The 16,862-nt window shown below is 47.6% G+C and overlaps 1 protein-coding gene across 23 annotated transcripts in view; it reads right to left on the reverse strand.

Moving 5' to 3' along the window:
* Window positions 1–16,862, reverse strand: part of SHANK2 (SH3 and multiple ankyrin repeat domains 2) — a 720,394-nt gene that overhangs the window by 684,136 nt on the left and 19,396 nt on the right. The gene's annotated exons all lie outside the window — the stretch shown is intronic.

A 16,862-nucleotide genomic window follows, 5' to 3' on the forward strand; every position in this document is an offset into this window, starting at 1 on the left:
AGACAACAGGTCTACTCCAGCCAGACACCACAGGAAAATCCGTGGCCTCAGCCCCACCCACAGCAGCAGAGGCCAAGTAGGGGTCTAGATTTTCACCTTCTGTGGCTGTAATGAGGCACCAAATCCCTGCCAGGGTGGCATCAAATTAACCAAAAGAAAGAGCTGGCACATTCATCCCCACCGGGCAGCAACAAATCCTCCCTTCACTCTGGCAGAATTAGTAAAGGCAGCATGGGGAGCCTGGGTTTCTATTGCACCTGCCAGTAATGAGGTGACACCCCTTCCCACATTCCCTTGTGGAAGTGGCATCAGGAAAAGTTAGCTTACAAAAAAGCTTCAAATAAGACTCAAAATTTCATGATGTAATACAAAAATGTCCAAGTGTCAACAGAAAATCTCCCATCAAACCCAGGATCAGCAAGATTTCAAACTGAAAAAAGGTAATCCATGGATGCCAACACAGAGGTGGCAGAGATGTCAGAGTGATCTGACAAAGAGTTGAAAGAAGCCGTGATAAATGCTTCCATGAACAACTGTGAACATCCCAGAAACAGATGAAATGACAGGAAGCCTTATCAAAAAAGTACTTCTCAGCGAAGACATAAAAAAGAAGCAAGAGAAAATGAAAGGACCAGCTGGGCACAGTGGCTCATGCTTGTAATCCCAGTGCGTTGGGAGGCCGAAGCAGGTGGATCACTTGAGGTCAGAAGTTCGAGACCAAACTGACCAACATGGCAAAACCCCATCTCTACTAAAAATACAAACATTACCCAGGTGTGGTGGCAGGTGCCTCTAATTCTACCTACTTGGGAGACTGAGGCAGGAAATCACCTGGACCCAGGAGACAGAGGTTGCAGTGAGCCAAGTTCATGTCACTGCACTCCAGCCTGGGCAACAAGAGTGAAACTCTGTCCCCGCCCAAAAAAAGAATTAAAAAGAAAAAGAAAATGATAGAACTAAAGAATACAGTAACTGAAATAAAAGACTTAGTAAATGGACTCAACAGCAGAATGGAGGGGACAGAGGAAATAGAGGAAATCGTGAACTGGAAGACAGAAAAACAATAGACATTAACCCAACTGAACAATAGAGTGAAACAGATTGAAAATAAACAAACAGAGCCTTGGGGAGTTATGGGACAATAATACAATACCTAACTTTAAACTCTTGAAATCCCAGGAGCAATAAGAGAAGGAAGGTCTGAAAAAGTGCTCAAAACACCCCAAATTTGGTGAGCAATATAGACCTATGGATTCCAGAAGCTGAATGAGCCCAACAGGATAAACCCAAGAAAATTCACACCAATACACATCAGAATTAAACTTATGAAAACAAATGCGCAAGAAAAGTATTGAAAACAGGCAGAGAACAGCAATACTTCTATTTCTCATCAGACACTGTGGAGACCAAAACGAAGTGGCACAGTAATTTTCAGGTGATGAAGAAAAGAACTCTCAATCCATAATTCTATACCAACGAGAACATCCTGTAAGAATGGAGGGAAAATGAAGACAGTCTCAGATGAAAGGAAACTAGGGAATTTGTCATTGGCAGACCTATTCTAAAAGAACAGCTAAAGAAACCTTTCTAAATAAATATAAGTAATAATAAGTTCTGGAACATTAGGAAGAGAAAAAGACTATGGTAAGCAAAAACTTCAGTTAAGTATAATAACAGGCTTTCCTTCTCAAGTTTTATAGATTATATTTGATGGTTGAGACAAAAATTACAACATAATCTGAAATAACAAATGTAAGGCCTAACATATCAATAATTGTATTAAATGTAAATGGTCAAAATATACCAGTTGAAAGACAGAGACTGGCAGAGTACAGATTTTAAAAGATAAAATCATGAGGTGTATAAAAATTTGCTTCAAATATAATGACATAGGTATGATGAAAGTAAAAACATGGAATAAGATAACTTATACAAAAATAAATCAAAAGAAAGCATTTATCTAATATTAACATCATGGCTATGTTAATATTAGATAAAGTAGATTTCAGGGCAAAGAAAACTACCACAGAGAGAACATTACAGAGTGATGAGAGAAGACTCCACCGGGAAGACATAGTAATTCTAAACGTGTATGTACCAAACAACAGAGCAAAATACATGAAGCAAAAATGAATATAACTGAAGGAAGGAGACATAAATCCACACTTAGAAACTTGAACAAACCTTTCTCAATAACTGATACCATAAGACAGGAAAATCAGCAAGGATACAGGAGAACTCAATAATGTGACCAATGTACAAGGTCGAAGTGACGGTTGTCGAATGTTCCACCATACTACAGCAGAATGCACATTCTCTTAAGTGTTCTTCAAATTCACAGCATACGTTAGAAAAGAACAATAATCTCAAATCAAATTCTAACTTCCTACCTCTCCCAGACAAAGGAGAGCCAAACAAACCCAAACCAAGCAGAAGGAAGAAAATAATAAACATATCAATGGGAAAAAATGAACAGAAGACAAAAAAAGAAAACAGAAAATCAAGGAAATAAGCTGGCTCTTTGTAAAAGTCAATACAATTGACAAAACTCTAACAAGACTGACAAAGAAAAAAATAAAACACAAATTACCAGTAGCAGGAATTAAACAGGATATACCATTACCGACCCTGTAGACACCAAAAAGATGCTAAGGGAATACTAGATCCGCTCTACACACATTGATTTGACAATGTCGATGAAATAAAGCAATTATTCAAGAAATACAAACTATCTCACCTTGTCTAATTTGAAACAGGTAACTTGAATAATTTCCTACAATTATTAAGGGAACTGAATTTACAATTTTAAATTCCAGGTTTTTTTTCCCCCAGAAAAAGAAATGTTTAGACCTAAATGAGTTCACTAGAGAATTCTATGAAATGCTTAAAGAATAATTAATGCCAATTCTACACAATTTCTTCCAGAAAGTAGAATAGGAGAGAAAGTTTCTCATTTTACAGAGCAACTACTACCCTGATACCAAAACCAGAGAAAGGGAGCGCAGAAGGAAGATTACGGGCTGGGCGTGGTGGGTCACACCCGTAATCCCAGCACTTTGGGAGGCCAAGGCGGGTGGGTCACCAGGTCAGGAGATCGAGACCATCCTGGTCAACATGGCGAAACCCCGTCTCTACTAAAAATACAAAAAAATTAGCTGGGCATGGTGGCACGTGCCTGTAGTCCCAGCTACTCAGGAGGCTGAGGCAGGAGAATTGCCTGAACCCAGGAGGCGGAGGTTGTGGTGAGCCGAGATCGCACCATTGCACTCCAGCCTGGGTAAGGTAACAAGAGCAAAACTCCATCTCGAATAAAAATAAAAAAAGAAGATTACAGGCTGGACACGGTGGGTCACACACTTTGGAAGACCAAGGCGGGTGGATTGCCTGCGGTCAGCTGGTCTGAGACCAGCCTGGCCAACATAGTGAAACCTCATCTCTACTAAAAATACAAAAATTAGCTGCGTGTGGTGGCAGGCCCCTGTAATCCCAGTTACTCGGGAGGCTGAGACAGGAGAATCACTTGAACCTGGGAGGAAGATGTTGCAGTGAGCTGAGTTTGTGCCACTGCACTCCAGCCTGGGTGACAAGAGTGAGACTCCATCTCAAAAATAAATAAATTAAAAATAAAAAACAAAAAGATACCTTATACAAACATAAGTGAAAAGTCCTCATGAATATAGACATAGAAATCTTTAACAAAGTAGTAGCAAACAGAGTTCAGCACCATATCAAAAGAATTATCCACCGTGAACAAACAGCATTTATTCTAGGGATGCCAGGCTGGTTCAATTTTTTTAAAAAATCAATGTAATCTAATCTCACCAGAACAAAAATGATTATATCATCTCTGAAAAAGCATTTAACAAAATTCAGCATCTTCCTACGACAAAAACTCTCCCTAAAATAGAGTTTTATCTCCCTTCATACGATAAAGAACACCTACAGAAAACCATAAGCCAACATTCACCAAATAAAGATAAAATGCTTTCCCCCTATGATCAGGACCAAGGCAAAGATGCCCATTCTCACCATTTGTACTCAACATAGAGCTGGACATTCTAGCAAGTGTAATATGGCAAAAAAACAAACAAAAGATCAGAAAAAAAGAAATAAAACTGTCCCTATTTGCACAGAGCATGAAAATCACAAGGAAACTACCATAACACCCCCCAAAAAAACTCCTAGAAATAAATAAGGTGAGCAGGGTCACAAGACACCAGATCAACATATTAAAATCAACTGCATTCTCTAGCAATAAACACGCAGATATGAAAACTGAAGATACAATACCACTTATACTTGCTCAAAAAAGGAATGGTATAAATCTAAGAATACATGTTCGGGAATTGTACGCTGAAATCTACCCAACACTGATGAAAACAAATCAAAGATCTAAAAAAATTGAGAGATATACCCTGTTCATGGATTGGAAGACTCGAAGTAGTCAAGAGGTCAATTCTTCCCAAACTGATGTGCAGGTGACGATGATGAACACAATTCCAGTCAAATTCCCAGCAGAATTTTTTTGTAGATATGGACAAGATTATTCAGCACTTTGGGGGACGGAGGCAGGAGGATCACCTGAGGTCAGGAGTTCGAGACTAGCCTGGTCAACATGGTGAAACCCTGTCTCTACTAAAAATACAAAAAGTTAGCTGGGTGTGCTGGTGTGCACCTGTAATCCCAGCAACTTGGGAGCCTGAAGTAGGAGAATCACTTGAACCTGGAAGGCAAAGGTTGCAGTGAGCCGAGATCATGCCACTGCACTCTAGCCTCCAGCCTGGGCAACAAAGCAAGACTCTGTCTCAAAAAAAAAAGGGGGGGGGGGGGAATCGGTCTACTCAGCTTCAAGATCGTTATGCAGTGCTGTAATCAAAGCTGTATGGTTCTGAAGGAGGGACAGACTCACAGCAATAGAACTCAATAGAGAGCCCAGAAAAAACCCACAGAAATATGCCCAGCTGATTGCAGATGGAGGCAAAAGCCACTCAATGGAGGAAGGACTGTCTTTTCAACAAACAACGCTGGAGCATTCGGACACCCATCAGTGAAAGAATAAACATCAACCTACGTGTCATGCCTTATACAAAAATTCATTCCAAATGAATCATGAACTTACAGGTAAAATGTAAAACTAAAACATTTAGAAAAAAACAGAAGAAAACCTTCAGGATCTAGAGACAGGAAATGAGTTGTAGACCCAATGTAAAAACCATAATCCACAGGCAAAAATATTGACCAGTAAGTTCTCATTCAAATTAAAACCTTTTGCTCTGAGAAAGACCTATTGAAAGAAAAACACAAACCAGAGTTTTTTTGGGAAAAATGTTTGCAAACCACATATTTAACAAATAGTTTGTGTCTAGAATAAACAACTCTCAAAGCTCAACAGTTAAAAAATATATATATATTTATATATATTTATATTTATATATTTATATTGATATTTATATATTTATATTTATACTTATATTTATATTTATTTATATTTATACTTATATTTATTTATATTTATATATTTATATTTATACTTATATTTATATTTATATTTATACTTGTATTTATATATTTATATTTATATTTATACTTGTATTTATATATTTATATTTATATTTATACTTGTATTTATATATTTACATTTATATATATTTATACATATATATATATATGACAATCCAATTAAAAGAGCAAAAGATAGAAAAGGCCATTTCCCCAGAGGATATACAGATGGCAAATAAATACACGAAAAGATGTCCGACATACCAGCTATTAGAGAAATGCAAATAGAACGAAATATGACTGTGCACCCATCAAAACAGCTAAAATAAAAAATGGTGGCACCAACTGCTGGTGAGAAAAATAAAGAATCTGGATGTTCCACATTGCTGGTGGGAATCCAAAATGGTATGGCCACTGCAGAAACCAGTGTCGCAGTTCCTTAAAAACCTAAACATGTAATTCCCGTGTGACCAAAAAACTGCACTCCTGGGCATTCATCCCAGAGAAATTCAGACTTAAGTCCATGGGTCAGGTGCGGTGGGTCACGCCTGTAACCCCAGCACTTTGGGAGGCCAAGGCAGGCGAATCGCTTTGAGCCCAAGAGTTCAAGACCAGCCTGGGCAACATAGCAAAATCTAGTCTCTACTGAAAATACACAAACTAGCTGGGCGTGGTGGCGTGCACCTGTAGTCTCAGCTACTCAGGAGGCTGAGGTGGGAGGGTAGCTTGAGCCTAGGAGGTTGCAGTGAGCCAAGATCATGCCACTGCACTCCAGCCTGGGTGACAGAGCCAGACCCTGTCTTCAAGGAAAAAAAAAAAAAAAGGCTTATGCTCACAAAGAAACTTATACACTAATGTTTCGTGAACTTTATTAATAACAGCCAAAAACTACAAACCACCCAGATGGCCTTCAGAAGGTGAGTGTTAAAGAAACTGACACACCCACATCATGGAACATTACTCAGCAATAAGGAAGAACTCTTGATACACAAGACCTGGGTGAATCTCTAGAAAGTGATACTGACCGAGGGAGGGAAAGCCAATCCCCAAAGTCTACTTACTGTGTGATTCCATTTCTGTATAATTATTGAAATGACAAAATTACAGGGAAGGAGGACAGCTGAGTGGCTACCAGGGCTCAAGGAGCAAGCAGGGGGTGGAAGGAAGTGTGTCAGGCCATAAAAAGCCACTGTTTGGCATCCTGGTGTGGACGGCAGCATTTGAATCTTCACTGTGTCAATATCAGCATCTCGGCCGTGATGCTATCGTCCTGTCCCAGGATGAGACTCTGGGGGTAAACTGGGTATATCTCTGTACTATTTCTTATAACTGCAATTATCTTAAAAGTACAGGCAGGGCGTGGTGGCTCACACCTATAATCCCAGCACTTTGGGAGGCTGAGGTGGGCAGATCACTTGAGGTCAGGAGATTAAGACCATCCTGGCCAACATGGTGAAACCCTGTCTCTACTAAAAAATACAAAAAGTTAGCCAGGTATAGTGGTGCACACGTGTAGTCCCAGCCACTCAGGAGGCTGAGGCAGGGGAATCGCTTAAACCTGGGCGGCGGAGGTTGCAGTGAGCCGAGATCGCACCAGTGCACTCCAGCTTGGCAACAGAGAAAGACTCCATCTCAAAAATAACAGTAATAATAAGTACAGTTGGTCCTTAAGCGACACAGGTTTGAACTTCACGAGTCCACTTACACGTGGATATTGTCCCACCTCTGCTGCCCCTAAGGCAACAAGACCAACCCCTTTTCCTCCTCCTCCTCCTCTTTACCCCTCCCCACCTTCCCCTTGTCCCCTCCTCCTCTTCCCCCTCCTCCTCAGCCCACTCAACACGAAGATGATGAAGATCTTTGCTACGCTCCACTTCCACTCAATGAAGAGCAGATGTATTTTCTCTTCATGATCCTCTTAATAACGTGTTCTTTTCTCTAGCTTATGTAAGGTAAGAATAGAGCATATAACACGTCTAACATACAAAACATGTGCTAATGCACTGTTGACGTCATCCGTAAGGTTTCCCGTCAATAGCAGGCTCTCAGTGGCTACGTTTTGGGGGACTCAGAAGCTACACCTGGACTTCTGACTGTGTGGGAGTTGGAACCCCTGATCTCTACATCTCTACGCTGTTCAAAGTTTAACTGTAAAAAGTTTAAGTATTTTTAAAAGTACACTGTGGAAAACAATAGAACCACAATTTCACATAGTTTCGCTAAGAACCAGCAATTCCACTCCTAGGCATACAACTAAAAATGATACAACATACATCCACACACAAACGTGTAGGCCACCCACAGTGGATCGCACATGTCATCCTGCACTTTGGGGGACCGAGGTGGGAAGGGGGCTTGAGCCCAGGAGTTTGAGGCCAGCCTGCAGTACAGGAGACCCCACCTCTACCAAAAAAAAGTGTGTATGAATGTTCATTGCAGCATTCCTCCTAACAGCCCAAAAGTGGAGGCAATCTAAATGTCCCTGAGCTGATGAACACATCAACACATCATGGTCCAGCCTTAAAACGGAACATGATTCAGCCATCAGAAAGAATAAAGCCCTGAGCCAGGCTGCAGCATGGATGAGCCGCGGTTACGTGACTCTGCGTGAAAGAAGCCAGTCACAAAGGACCTCATTTTGCACGATTCCATTTACACGAAATACTCGGAACAGGCGAACCCTCCAGACGGAAGGCAGATCAGTGGTGGCCAAGGGCTGGGAAGAGGAGGGGAGACTGGAGCGGGGAGCAGGGCTGATGGGCATGGCGTCTGTATCGGGGGGACGGAAACGTCCCTAAATCAATTGTGACGGTTGCACGATCCCGATGATTTACTAAAAACACGGCACTGCAGGTGTTCAACGGGTGAATCACAACGGCGTGTAAATTACACCTCGATACATTCTCTAAGAAATCTGAAACTGGAGGTTCTCAGAACTTTTAACAGCATCCATTAAAGCGGACGCTCCTTCCCCCAATATCAAGTAACTAAATTATTCAACTATCTAAAATGTTAGCCTGCCAGCCGGGTGCAATAACTCACACCTGCAATCCCAGCACTTTGGGAGGCCAAGGCAGGGGTATCACGTGAGGTCAGAAGCTTGAGACCAGCCTGGCCAACATGGCAAACCCCATCTCTACTAAAAATACAAAAATTAGCCCGGTGTGGTGGCTCATGTAATCCCAGCTACTCGGGAGGGGCTGAGGCAGGAGAACTGCTTGAACCCAGGAGGCAGAGGCTGCAGCGAGCCAAGATGGTGCCACTGCCCTCCAGCCTGGGTGACAGAGCAGGACGCTTCTCAAAAATAAATTAGTAAGATGTTAGCCTGCAGCTGTGCATCAATTTTTGGAGGTGCTCATCACTCTTAGAGAGGTGGAAACCATCATTGTGAGGAGTTCTGAAACAGCTCTGTGACCTAAGGGAAATGACCCCCCCAGACTCACCCTCCACATGCTGGGCTCTGAGTGGGGGTTGGGGAGGCCTGGCTGTAGCCAGCTAGACCCAGCCAGTTCGAGTCTTGGGCCCCTTTTCTGGAAGGTGCCATAAAACAGGAGCAGCCCACCCGGCCTGACCCCAGTCCCCTCCATGGCTTCCCCACAGCCCGAGTTCGGGCTAATTCTACATCCTCTTCTGTCAAGAGGGAATGAGTGACCACACTTATCCTGGAGTCCTGGGCACTGGATGAGCACGCCCAGGTGTCCCTGCTGCCCCACAGGCACCCCACGAACAGAGGGAGGAAGTGTCACACCCTCCCCCTCTAACGTTCAAAAGTTGTATGCAAATGTTCGTGCCAGCACCAGGTATAACAGCCAAAATGCAGAAACTCATCAACACACAGTGCAGACACAAAACACGAGCTACTGCAAACGGAGCATCCTCCGCTGTAAAAAGGAAGGAGGCACTGATCCACGCCACAGCACGAACCATCCTCTGTGGTATAAGAAATACACTGGGCTTTGTCCCTGGTTCTCAGTGCACAGATCCTAACACTCAGAATTTCCTGCAGAGCAGAAGTGAGCCCCTTTTCATCCCATCAGAGCTTATGCTAATGGGGCGATACAGGGTGGGGCCCCCAATCTCAGAATAGGACTGGTCACCAGGAACACAGGTGTCTAAGAAGGTGGGAGCTTCTGGCCCCACTCACTGAGCTCCAGAAGGTACCGGAGATTAAGCTCTAATAACAAGCCGGCCACAGTGGCTCACGCCTGTAATCCCAGCACTTTGGGAGGCTAAGGTAGCGAATCACCTGAGGTCAAGAGTTTGAGACCAGCCTGGCCAACATGGTAAAACCCCATCTCTACTAAAAAATACAAAAATTAGCCAGGTGTGGTGATGAGCGCCTGTAATCCCAGCTACTCAGGAGGCTGAGGCAGGAAAAACACTTGAACCCGGGAGATGGAGGTTGCAGTGAGCTGAGATCGTGCCACTGTACTCCAGCCTGGGTGACAGAGCGAGACACACACACACACACACACACACACACACACACCCTCTTACTTGCAGGAGATCTGATGAGCTTCCCACGTGCCAGGAGCAGGTGCCCACACCTCCGCAGGGACACCTCACCCTGTACACGGCTTCACGTGACTGACTGTTCATCTCATCCTTCATCAGATACTTTACAACTAACGAATGGAGTCAAGTGCTTCCCTGAGTTCTGGGGGCCGTTTTAACAAATTACTGAACCCACAAAGGGGGTTGTGGGAACCCAATTTACAGCCCAATTTAATGGATTAGTAGCACAGGAGACCCGACCCGGGACTTGGGAAGTGGGGCAGTCTTGCAGGATGGAGGCCCTCACCCGTGGGATCCGACACCCTCTCCAGGTAGGCAGGGGCAGTATGGAACTAAACTAGAGGACGCCCCACTGGCATCCGCTGGAGACCTGGCTGGTGCCTGGGGTCCACAGTGTTCTGTGTGGGGAACTGTGCACATGTGTCCCCCATCCTTGACGCCAGCTGGAGGACACCAGGCGCAGTGGGCCACATGTTGTATGACTATTTCCACGGAGCGTCCAGAGTAGCAAAGCCACAGAAAGAAATCAGAGCGGGGCTGGCAGGGGCTGCAGCAGGGGCCTGGAGTGAGTGCTGATGGCTCTGGGGGTTCCTGCTGGGGCAAGGGAGGCTAGACCTCTTGGCATTCACCTGCGTGCCACTGAATTGTGCACTTTAACAAGGTTAATTTTGGGCAGGCGCAGTGGCTCACGCTGTAATCCCAGCACTTTGGGAGGCTGAGGAGGTTAGATCACTTAAGGTCAGGAGGAGTTTGAGACTACTCTGGCCAAAATGGTGAAACCTTGTCTCTATTAAAAATACAAAAAATTAGCCGGGCATGGTGGTGGGTGCCCATAATCCCAGCTACCCAGGAAGCTGAGGCAGAAGAATCACTTTAACACAGGAGGTAGAGGTTGCAGTGAGCTGAGTCCATGCCTGGGCAACAAAACTCCATATCAAAGAAAAAAAAAGTTAATTTCATGTTACATGGATTTTACCTGCACAAAGGAAATAAAAAGAACTCCTCGTTCTTAACAGCTCACAAAGGTTCAGAATCTGCTTCATGGCACAAGGGGAAAACACTGAAAGCAGAAAGCCAGTGTGTAGAGGCGTGCAGGGGACAGAAGAGCCTCTGATCTCCGGCTTTTGTCGGAAGCGCCCTCCTGAGGTCCATGTGACATAGCCAGTGGGGAGTGGCTGCTGTGTACATGGGCACATGCTCTCCTCCCACGTGTGTGCACCATCTCCCATCCTGCCGGCTGCCTGTGCCAGAAGCAAGGTGACTTTATCAGATGCACCCATTCTCCTGATGACAAAAGTAAGGCCAGACCAGCAGGTGCAGGCGGCACAACCAGGACCACGAGGAAGTCAGGCTGGCACTTCTGTTCTTCCTGCTCAGCCTCCTCCACCCCTCCGTGGACACTGTGTGAAAGGCAGGACCAGACGGAGGGGGACACTGCTGGGGGCCCATCTCACCATCCACAGAACACTCCTCATTCTCCTTGTCCCCAACTCAACGGCCAGAGAAGGCAACGGGGCAGGCTGAAATTAGCACAGCAACAGTCACCGTGAAAAATTATTCAGGCATAAAATGAAAACAGGCATTATGCCTCCTGGTCGGACCACAAAATGCTGTGACCAGTAAAAGCATCAAAACCCAACGTGAGGCCAAGCGTGGGGGTTCACGCCTGTAATCGCAGCACTTTGGGAGGCCGAGGCTGGCGGATCACTTGAGTTCAGCAGTTCCAGACCAGCCTGGCCAACATTGCAAAACCCCATCTCTACTAAAAACAAATCAACTGGATGTGGTGGCGTCCACCTGTAGTCCCAGCTACTCCAGAGGTGGAGGCAGGCGAATCGCTTGAACCCAGGAAGTGGAGGTTGCCGTGAGCCGAGATCATGTCACTGAACTCCAGCCTGGTTGACAGAGTGACACTCCGTCTCAAAACACACACACACACAACCCAGTGTGGTACCTCCATAGTCCCTGAGGCTTTCTGTGCCCAGAGGGCAGCACTGCAGGTGGTGGCCTGGAGGGACCTGGCGCAGGAAGGACTGTACCTCGGGCCTGGGAGGCGGTCACCATAACAGCTCCAATCAGTCGTGCCTCTTGGACCTACCATATCGGGAAGTCTTCTCCCCCAGCGACCCTGGAAACGGTCACTCCGTTCCCTCCAGCCACATCAATAAAACCAAAGGGACAACAGCAAACGCAACACAAGCAGAGACTGCAGACCATGGCATCCTGAAGTGCCCTCTCGCTGCCCTCAGGAGCCCAGGACAAAGCAGCCAGTGAGCCAGGAACGAAGACTGAGCCCAGCTCCAGTGGGCAACTTGCAGAACCGTGAACTAAATACACCAGGGTCAGCAAATGACCACCCACGGGCCAATTCCAGCCCAAGCCCGTTTTGGTCAGTAGCGTTTTACTGGCACACAGCTTTGCCCATTCACGGATTGCCTTGGATTGCTTTTTGGAGAGACTGCACAGCTCGCAAGCACGACACGCTTACTAACCCGCCCGAAATGAGCAGGTGGGGTTCTACCCACTGTGTGGGGTGGTCAGCTAGGCAGCAAAGGTCAACTAACACGACCTCCAACTTAACAGCTGCCTATTAGGTAGGTGGTGTTATCTGCAACCTAAAGACCAGGCAGCCGAGGGCTACAGCAAAGGACCCGGTCACTCGCCCAGGTCACGCCGTGGCACTTAGGGGGAGGCTTCGGCAAAGCAGGAGTCAACCCTGTTTGTCTAACACCAAAGGCCCCAAGCCCACCCCAGTGCAGGCCCCTAACTGAATCGACGGCTGCAGACCCTACCCCATTCCCCACTTCCCAGGCCCCCCTCCTCTCTCTTCAGTAAAAGACAGCAGGTCAAGATTTCCGATGAACAAAGGCTCAACCATGTCAGGAAAAGCCACTGGGGTCCAAGGCGGCCGACAAGGAGGAACACACATGACCCACCCAGGCTCGGTGGCGGCGGAGCAGCCCAGCCACCTGCAGTTCCCACGGGAGGAGGGGGCCGCCTCTGTCCCCAGGCCCTGCACACATGCACACATGGACTGAGGGTAGGAATCGGAGGGTGGGGTATCGAGGCTGCCAAAGTCCCCAGAAAGAGCTGGGGGGCTGCTGCTGGGCACCCCATCATTCTGGGTCCCTGAACCCTGCACACTCATGAAGCCCAAATGGAAGGCTCTGCAGAGAAGAGGCGGAGGCCCCCAGCGTCCCCTGCTCTGCCTGTAACAGGATCCTTGTGCAAAGCTGAGGTCTCAACAGGCCAGTGGACGGCCTTGACAAGACAGGCGTGTTACAGACCCAACAATCCACATGCGGCACAGGCCACAGGGACACAGGTGATGTAGCCATCACCACTAATGACAGTAGGTAGAGGTGACAGTATATGGCTGCTTACCACAGTCTCAGCTTTACATAAACTACCCGATTTGATACTCATAGCGACCTGAGATGTGTTAGTGCCCCCATTTCAAGGTTAAGAAAACCAAGGCCCAGGGAGGCCAACTGACCTGCCCTAGGTCACACAGCAACACAGCAGAGCTGCTCTACACTGCAATGTCCCATCTACTACAGCAAGGGAAGTGAACCCAACTCTCTCCAAAGCCCAAAGATGTCAGGGCAAGAGCAGAGCAGCCACAGGCCCATCCTGGCCAGTGCTATGCTCCCTCTGTGGCCAAAATTCTCCAGGCAGATCACCCGTCACCACGGCCTGGAGAACACGGTGCTGAGACACAGTGACACTCAACTCTGCCAGGCAAATGCACCACGTGTGGCAGGAGCTTGCTGGAGTCAATCAATCAGCAGAAGCGTGGGGCCCTCTGTGTCCTCCCCATCCCTCCCATGCTGACTGCACCTGCCACAGAGGACTCTCTCCAGGAGAGGGGCTGCCCAGACACACAGTCGCAGGGACAGATTTCATGCATGGGAAAATGCAACTCACGGTTTCACAAGCATTTTGTTTGCAAATGCCCAAGGGGCTTGAGGAAGGACCGGCTGTCCACAGATGACCGGGAGGGGCCGCCAAGCAGGCCAAGAGGCAGGACTTCCTGGAGTAAAGGGGGATTAAATGCTCCTCTTTGTTCTACTGGTTATAACACACAACGTGTGACATGGGTTCAAAGCCCCAGCCAATGCACCTCTCTGGAGCTCAGTTTCCCCTTCTGTGAAATGGGCATTGAAATAATCCCAGGGAGCAGCCGCTGCCTCCATGAGCCCATACGCACAGTGTCCAGCACACAGCCGGTACTGAAATGTCCTCCGACGATGCCTGCACAGAACACGTCCATAATGACAGTGCTGGCGACTGACTGAGCTACCTGCAAACATAGCGGTTACCCACGTTATCACTGCATTGTCAACGGCCATTTTTTTCTTTTTTTTTTTTGAGACAGGGCCTCACCATGCCGCCCAGGCTGGCGTGTACTGGCACCTCAGTGCATAGCAGCCTCAACCTTTCTGGGCTCAGGTGATCCTGCCACATCAGGCTCCCGAGAAGCTGGGACTGCAGGCGCACAACACCATGCCCAGCTAATATTTGTTGTTGTTGTTGATTTTCCTAGAAATAAGGTTTTGCCATATTGCCCAGGCTGGTATCAAACTCATCTCAAGTCACCCACCCACATCGGCCTCCCAGAGTGCTGGGACCACAGGCACGAGCCACCACACCTGGCCAAGAAATCATTTTTGCCTCTACACGTGGAGCGTCCTGCAGCTGACCAGACGGTCTGTTACCTCGGGGTATTTCCTTTCATTCAGAAAGTCACCCGCCCCACCCCAGGCCACTGAGCCCACCAGGCACAGGCTACAGTCTCCCAGGGCATCTGCCAAGTGTCTCAGGCAACTGCATGTCCCAGGGAGCTGGGCAGACACCCAGCGGTGGCCAAAATGCCATTTGCACATCCAGGGGCCTCCTTGAATGTGCAATAGTAATATGATACTAACCCAGATGCTTCTGGTAAGAACCTCGTTCTTCAGGAGAATGAACCCCAGAAGCTATTTAACCAGGCTTGGTCCATGAAGAGCCTGCACGGGGTTCTGAGACGCCTGTCAGCACGGGGATCCTGGGATCCGGCATAAAACCTGCCAAAAACCCACTGCGGGACCCAGACGCAGAGCGTCTCCTCCCGAGGGCCAATTCTCCAAGAGGTTTGGAGCTGGACTTTGCAGGGCAGCACCCTGATGAACTCTCCATGAGCTCTGGGGTCCTGTCCACACTCAGGTCTGAGTGACAGGCTGTGACAAGCTGACCTGGCCTGTCTTCTCTCCCTAGCCCCTCTCCTGTTCCTCCAGCCGGTCTTTGCTGCTAACTCACAGGAAGCACATCAGCAGGAAGGGGGCTTCATCTCAGGGTGAGGTGGCAGTGGAAGCGGGGCCACTGCAGGGTAGGGGGCCAAACAAGAAGGGACAGACCGCAGCCCCTGGAGAAGGAAGCCATGCTGCCCCCAAGCAATATGATCAGTCACAAATGTAATTTTAAATTTCCTAAGAGCCACATCAAAAAAATAAATCCATCAATCAAATGGGCTGGGCATGGTGGCTCATGCCTATAAATCCCAACACTTTGGGAGGCTGAGGTGGGAGGACTGCTTGAGCTCAGGAGTTGGAGGACAGCCTGGGCAATATAGGGAGAACCCTCAACAACAACAACAAACAGCCACATGTGATGGCGTCACCTGTAGTCTGTTTGTCTGTGGTCCCCACTCCTTGGGAGGCTAAGGTGGGAGGATCACCTGAGCCCAGGAGGTCCATTCAGAAAATGGAAAGCTAAGTGGTCAGTGAATCAGAGCTGGGAGAAGCTTTCTATGAATCAGAGAAAACACAAGTTAAAAGGAGATACCTCTTCCCACCCACTAGACAGGCAAACATCAGACAACTAAGTCCAGCGGAGGAGGAGGAGCACAGGGAGTGCTCGCACCATGCGGGTGGGACTGTAACTCGGTGTAAACCCTGGGAGAGCAATCAGAGCATCGGTGAAAGCCGCAGGCCAGACAACTTCCCCTAGAAGGAGGCACCCGGGGAAGCGGAGGCCCCGCGTAGAAGGACAATCCCCGCAGCACGTTCTGCCGAAACAAGATCCTGGAAACAACCCAAACGTCAACAGGAAGAGAAAGAATAAAATGGGGTCAACCATTCCATAAAACGTATAAACTGAGCTACGTCATCAACTCAGTGCAGATTTTTTTAAAGTGGATATTAAGGAAACATCAAGGCAAAGCTTCCGAGGAGTCGGAAGTGCCCGGATGCCCCCTGCTTCCCCTGCCCCACACAGGTGCCCCAAGGCCCCACTGGACAAACAAATCCACACCTCCCCCAGCAACTACGCATGAGATTGGCAAATGGCACAATCAATCCGTTTAAGATCATGAGGCAACCAGAAAGCACCTCATCAGTTAATGTCACACCTTTTGCAGGAGGTGTGAAAGTAGATGGCACCCAAGGTGCCATCTTTGGGTGACATGTGCTGTAGGCGTCTGCTAGGCTGATCTGGACGCTGGGATGCAACAGTGAACCACAGTTCCTCTCGTCCCTCTTCCCTACTACTTTCTCTGGTCCATGTCTTTCTTGGTGCAACCGTAGGCTGCGACTGAACCCACAAAGATGAGACACCCCCACCAGGTTCCCAGGGAGCAGCACCTTGCCTCTCTGGAAGGCACCAGACATGGGAAGGAGTCATATCCCACAATTTCTGCCACACTCAGGATCACCCCTGCTTTCTCCTGAGACCCACAAAGAAAGGTGGGGCCTCCTTCAGTGAGAAAGCAGCCTGGGCTGGGGCCAGTGGATAGAAGACCTCAGCTTTAGTATGTCAAGACCAGACGGGCCTGGGGCCGGACACTGCTTCAGAAGGTGTTTCCTAGCAAG

The sequence above is a fragment of the Callithrix jacchus genome, chromosome 10 (genome assembly GCF_049354715.1).
Source record: "Callithrix jacchus isolate 240 chromosome 10, calJac240_pri, whole genome shotgun sequence".
Lineage (NCBI taxonomy): Eukaryota > Metazoa > Chordata > Mammalia > Primates > Cebidae > Callithrix > Callithrix jacchus.